Here is a 6,000-nt window from a genome sequence, read left to right as displayed (position 1 = left end):
GCTCCCAGCAGCAACTACTGCTGTTAAAAGGAAGGCCTGTTGTTGAGACGTGAAACTTCTTTGAAGCTCCTATTACTGACAACATTTGTCTTAAAAAGTGTTAAGTGTGTTAGGGAACTGTGACTTGGGGACTTTTCCATTGGTATTATGGTAGCAGGTTGTGGCCCAAAGGGGGAAAGGGACCGGGATTTGTCACTGGGGAAGGGAGCAGTGTTGCAGGGATGCGCTTTTCTTTTCCTGGGGTTCAAGGATGGGAGGCCTTTGACCTTCAGCTTTACTTTGTCTCAAGTGCTTGCCCTGCCTAAATGTGCTGGAAATGAAAGAGAAAACAGAGGGAAGAGAGAAGGGAAAGGGGGGAATTTGAAACATGGAACATCTGCATGCTCGTTATTAAAGGAAAAATAAAACAAATCCTTAAAAAGTCAAAGAGGTCCCTGGGGAGGCATTGCTCAGCAGGTGATGAGCTAGACAGGCATCTCCAGGCAGGCATTTTATTTTTCCTGGTTTCTCATCAGCCCTCTCTGGCTGGAATCTAGGTCCACAGCCATCTGAGCCCTGGCTGAAGCTGCACCACTGCTTGCTGTCTACCAGGTCATGGCTGGGGAAGAAAAGGAGCTCCAAAAGGAGCCAGGGACTGAGCTCTGGTGATGATTAAGAGGTAGAAAAAGCATTTGAATAAATATTTTTTGGCACCTGCAATGGGGGGAATACACCTGACACCTGGGGTTTCTTTCCAGGGCTCTGATAAAAATAAAAGCTAGCTGGGGAATAGGGCAAGGGGGTGCCATGATTTGACCCCCCTGATTGCATATGACTCCACTGTACTTACCTCCTTTTGTGGCTGTCAAACTCCATCTTAAAACTCCTGGGCCAGTCACCGTGGATCTCAGCCAAAGCTTAGAGGCACCCAGCTTTGCCAGCACCGTTTGCCAGCGTCCCTGCCCCTGCTGTCAAGACTCTAATGTGAGCAATGTCCATCACACGTAGCCCAAAAACACCTGAAGAAAATGTTTTTGTCCTCATTGTATCAAATCCAGACCCGATTAGAGACAGAATTTTCTAGAGGGACTATTGATTTTTGCCTCACTGACTGTACCCAGCAATTTGCAAGTCGCTCAGCCATCATTTATTTCTGGAGTTCGGCAGCATGATAACAGCCTCTGTAAAGAGACTGATGCGTTAACCATTGGCCTGCTGATGGGTCACATTAATAAGAGCCTCAAGTTCACCCCAGCCAAATCCTGAGCATCTGGCCCAAGGATCTGTGCAAGCTGCTAGCACTTTCCTCATTTCAGAAGAAAGCCTTCTGAGATAGGAGGTCTTGATTTCTTCTCCAGGATTCAAAATAAGGAAGGCTGCTTTCTTCTGAAGGAGCACCTTTCCCAGGTTTCTTTGCCAGTCTTACCGAAAATCCGTGAGTTTAATAGTCTTAAGAATGTGTGTGTGTCCTCCAACCCGCTGGTGTGTATCATCCATTGGAACAGAGATCTGTTGCCTTAGGAGGAGAGGGGAGATGTGATAGGCTCCTGTCTAGCTCCTTTTTCTTGTGGTTTTGTGACCTCAAAGAGCATTTATAAAGACCTAAGCACACTGAGACATCTAGCTGGGGATTGTGGTTGCTTAAAAACATAGGGCCCATTTGGGATGTGGAAAGCAGTCATTTGGGAAAATGTGTTCTTTTTTTTAAACTTTGAGTGTTGTTTAGGAAGTGTTTATTTTTCAAGGAAAACAACCACTGAAACCCAAGCCAGTAACCCCCAAAGAATGGAAAAGATACAGATTGGGAAAATAAATAAAGAAATAAGAACTCTGAACACATGAGCACACGGCCATCTCCTATATTTTTAAAAGCCAAAGTACTGTCACACACCAAGCTCAGCAGCATCACTGCAGCTGGTAGCTAAAAACCCAGCTGGCATTTCTCATCCAGTGGGGCACAAATGGGAGAGTGAGCAGGAGATGTGCTCCTGACCTGCAGCTGGGTGGGTTTCTCAGCCCCAGGGAGAGGTTGGTAGCTTTGTCCTAGAGCCACTCTGTGAGCCTCAGGTTCAAGTGCTGTGCATGGGGCTGTGAGGCACTTCAAAGTGATAAAACTTGCAAAAATGACATAAAAATTGTTTTCCGTCCTCCTCTGAGACTTGTGCAGGTGGCTTCTGCCGAATGATCTGAGACTCCTGGGGACTGGCCCACTCTGATAAAAGCAGCAACAAATATATCAGACTTTTTCTGTATCAAAACAGCATTGTTCCAAAACCACACAGCCCGTGCAAGCCACAAAAACCAGCGTCAGGAGGCTTTGAAGGGTGCCTGACGTGGGTTGGGTGAAAGCAGCCGGTGGTGAGGCACATCCCTGCTGTGTGCAGGGCTCCTGCGCCCCAGGACAGTGCAAATGATTGAACCCTGCCTGAACTTAATAGAGGGGACCTGAAAAAACTGCTTTTTCCCTGGCACGCGAGACAGGAGAGAGGCATCTGGTGAGGCTTCTCCCAAAGTCTTCCAGCTCTCTGCCAGCTCTAACCCACTGCCGGCCTCCCGTGGAGAAGCGCTGCAGCCCTCTTTGCATGCAAATCGTGAATGCATTGTGCACGAGGGCCCTAATTAATACTCGGCTGCAGCTAACGATTTTACATTATGGCTATTAACCTTGGCGTATCTGAAACCAAATGGCAGCGCGTCAGGGAGGATTTTGTGTACGTTGCGTAGTGAAAGAACGACTTTCGGTTTTGCATACTTTATAGATTGTTTTTCTTTATTAATTGTGAGACTAATACTGGGGAGGAGGCCGGCAGTAGCCTGTTGGCTACTCCAGTGTTTAGGGCATTAGCTGGGGATTTTGGAGCCTCGAGTTGAGTTTTTTGCTCTGTGCTGGCTGCCCGCAGGTCAATTAACCACGTGTGTGCAATGGAGGTAGGAGTGTTTCTGTCCACACGGGGACGGATTCATAGCACTGTATTTCTGTGCCCAAATACTCCTTTTCCAAAGCTTTTATGAGAAAAGCTTCTTGATTCCTAGCTCAGATGCGTGTCCACCTGCAGTGATCTGATTCCTGGGTTAAGTTTATGAACTGCGTGTTGAACATGACTTTTTTTTTTTTTTTTTAAGAGTTCTTTCTAAGATTAATTTCATTTGTTCCCAATAACAGACCAGAAGTGGCTACACACAGTGCTGATGTTGAAAGCCTGGGCTGGTGGGGTTTGTACAAGGGAAACGGTCGTGGGGAGGAGATCTGCTTCAGCCTGGGGACAGTGACGCTTGGAGGCTGAATGCCTTAGTTGCTGGGCACTGGCACCTGTGGTGGGTTCAAGGGTTTGTGCCTCTGGTTCTCCATCCGGTCACCTTCCTGTTAGAGGAAGCATCTCCCGTTGCTTCTTCTGCCAAAAGAGAAGAGCAGACATATATCTGAGGTCCCCAGCACTCAGTCAATGCTGCCAAGGTAAGTGCATTGCCGGGCTTGTGGGTACAATCTGCATTTCCCACTGTGGGGAGACTGTCCAAGGGATTTCCAGTCCTTTCCAGCTCACCCACCTTCCTACACGTGCTCCTCGAGCAATGTTTAAATGCAGAATACCCCAGAGTGCTGAACTCTGGAAACCTGGCCCTCATTTACCCAGCAGTTGCCGTGATGTGTAATGGAAAAAGGATGCTTACAAGGCCACTTTCTTTAGGAAGAATTTTGTTTCTGATCCAACTGGCAATAAGTCTAACTCTGTGTAAACTATTTTATGGATCTGTATAGTCAACAGATCAATTTTATTATACTTGGCCACTGCAGAAAAACTGTAAACTCCTGCTGTTAGCTGATGTCTGGGAAATATGTTTACAACTTTATTCCTTTCCTTTGGTGGCACCAAATTATTTATTTATTTGTTTTTTTATTAAAAAAAAAATGTGCTGTGCTCTCTCCCATGCTATTCTGTCATGCAGAACTTTTCCACATGGCTGGCTCCAGCACAGCATATTGTGCTAATGAGAAAGCATTCGCAATTCTAATTAATGACAGGTCTCTTGATTTTCCTGAGCTGGTAAAGGCTCAATTCTCCTTTGTCTCTCCACCGTTAGGTTTTACTGATTTTAAAGGTATTTTATGCAGTGTTCTTGCAAACATCAGCTTTCAGTGAAGCCCCCAAAGTGACTAAGAAAGCACGATTTGTCTCAAAACCCTTTAAAAATGATAGGGGGTGAAATAAAAGGGAGAGGAGTGGGTTGCTGGTATCTGGAGCCATGGTGGCTGGCACTCTGGAGTGACTCCCTTTGGTGGCCGTGCTTCAACCCATGACAGAGTTAGGGCTGGTAGCTTCCCCCCAGACACATTCCTCCTGCTATTTAGCTGCACGAATCTTGGTTTAGCAACAGTTTTGGATTATGCAGGGAATTGGGCTGTGGCAATGAGCTACGCAGGGACCTGAACGCTGCCTGGCTGAGAGCAAGGGCTTCTCCATGGGACATCGAACCGCTAGCTTTCTGCAAGCTGGCACTGCCTCTCTGGTAGGTTATATTTGAAGAGGATGCTGAGTCAGTTTGCTTTGAAAGTCCATTTAAAAATAAGCAAGTTTGGGAACACGTTTTTGTGTGATCTAAGCTTCATCTAGCCCAGTATCCCATCTGTGACAAGCATCAGATCCAGATGTTTCTAAGTAAGATATGAAACTTCCACAGTAATAGATGGGGGATGATTTGCCCTAAGCAAAGGTCTCACCCCAACCTCGCATAGTTCCAGAGGAGTGTCGAAGCAGATGTTTTACTATGAGTATCTGGGACAGGGAAAGCTCATGAAATGCTCATTATTTACTGGATTACATTAAAATGTACAGCTTCCTCACACATCTCAGCTGTGCTGTCTTTTGAGGCAGGCTAAACTGACATTTTCTTTTTCAGAAGAGCTGACCGCAGAGTCACGGGCTGGGTGAGGTGGGAAGGGACCTCTTGAGTGAGCTCCGGACACAGACTGCCATTGGGAGCTCTTAAATCAGCAGTAGGGGAAAACCACAAAAATTCCTTCTTTCACTCAACCGGGAATCAGTGAAGAGCACTCCAGTGGGCTTCAGATTTGCAAAGTTGCTTTTTGGAGTGGATTTGCACCTCGGCTATTGCTATGATGCCTAGGTAACGCTATTATTTCATATTTTCTCCTGGTTCCTATGCAATTTGCACATTCAGGGTCAAGCCTTTGCTAATGACAGCTCCTTGCGTTTCAAGGTGGCCGAATCAGCAGGATGTATGGCACGTATCCACAGAGCTTTAAAAATATCTCTCTGCATGACATATGCTGTTTGTCCCTGAACACTGGATAGGTTAATTGTTAAAGAAACATTAATAACATTAACTGATGGTATGGCTTCCCACTGCCTCTGCCCTGGCAATCTCACACTGGCAAATGGATTAATAATCCTATCGGAAATGAATGTCATTGCTATGCGAGTAACTCTAAACTAGATAATTTAAGAATAGTTTGGATGATTACTAATTAGATCCACCGACACAGGGGAATTTGAATTATTCATGACTGGCTGAAAACAGCGGGTAATTCATTTGTGCGCTTCTCTGCAACTAATGTGGAAGTTGTTTATTCCCCCCCCCCACCCCACCCAGATGATCTGGTAGAAACGATCCCGCACTTCAGTGCTGATAATTTCACTGCAGAGAAGCATCAGGGTTGCAAAGGTAGGAAAAAAAGCCTTGAAAAGTTGGTTGGAGAAACGCGTGGACAAGGTGCATTTTGAGACAGGAGCTTTATTCTTTATTCACTGAGTTTCAGCAGGCCAAGCCAACATCTGAACTTGTGAAGGAATACCCAAATTAAGATGCTGATATACTGCTGGGACAGGTGAGGAGGTAGCACGTGGTGGCACCTGCATCCCCACACGCATGCTTTTTTGCAGAGATGCAGGGGACTGGCTGAGAAAGGCTGGGGGCACGTTCACAGCCGTCCTGCTTCCCCCAGGCTCACCTAGTGCCACCCATCTCCCTGTGGCAGAGCCATCAAGTCTCACCTGGGGGAAC

This window comes from Oxyura jamaicensis, chromosome 4, assembly GCF_011077185.1.
Source record: "Oxyura jamaicensis isolate SHBP4307 breed ruddy duck chromosome 4, BPBGC_Ojam_1.0, whole genome shotgun sequence".
In the NCBI taxonomy this organism is placed as follows: domain Eukaryota; kingdom Metazoa; phylum Chordata; class Aves; order Anseriformes; family Anatidae; genus Oxyura; species Oxyura jamaicensis.
This window is presented reverse-complemented; position numbering follows the sequence as displayed.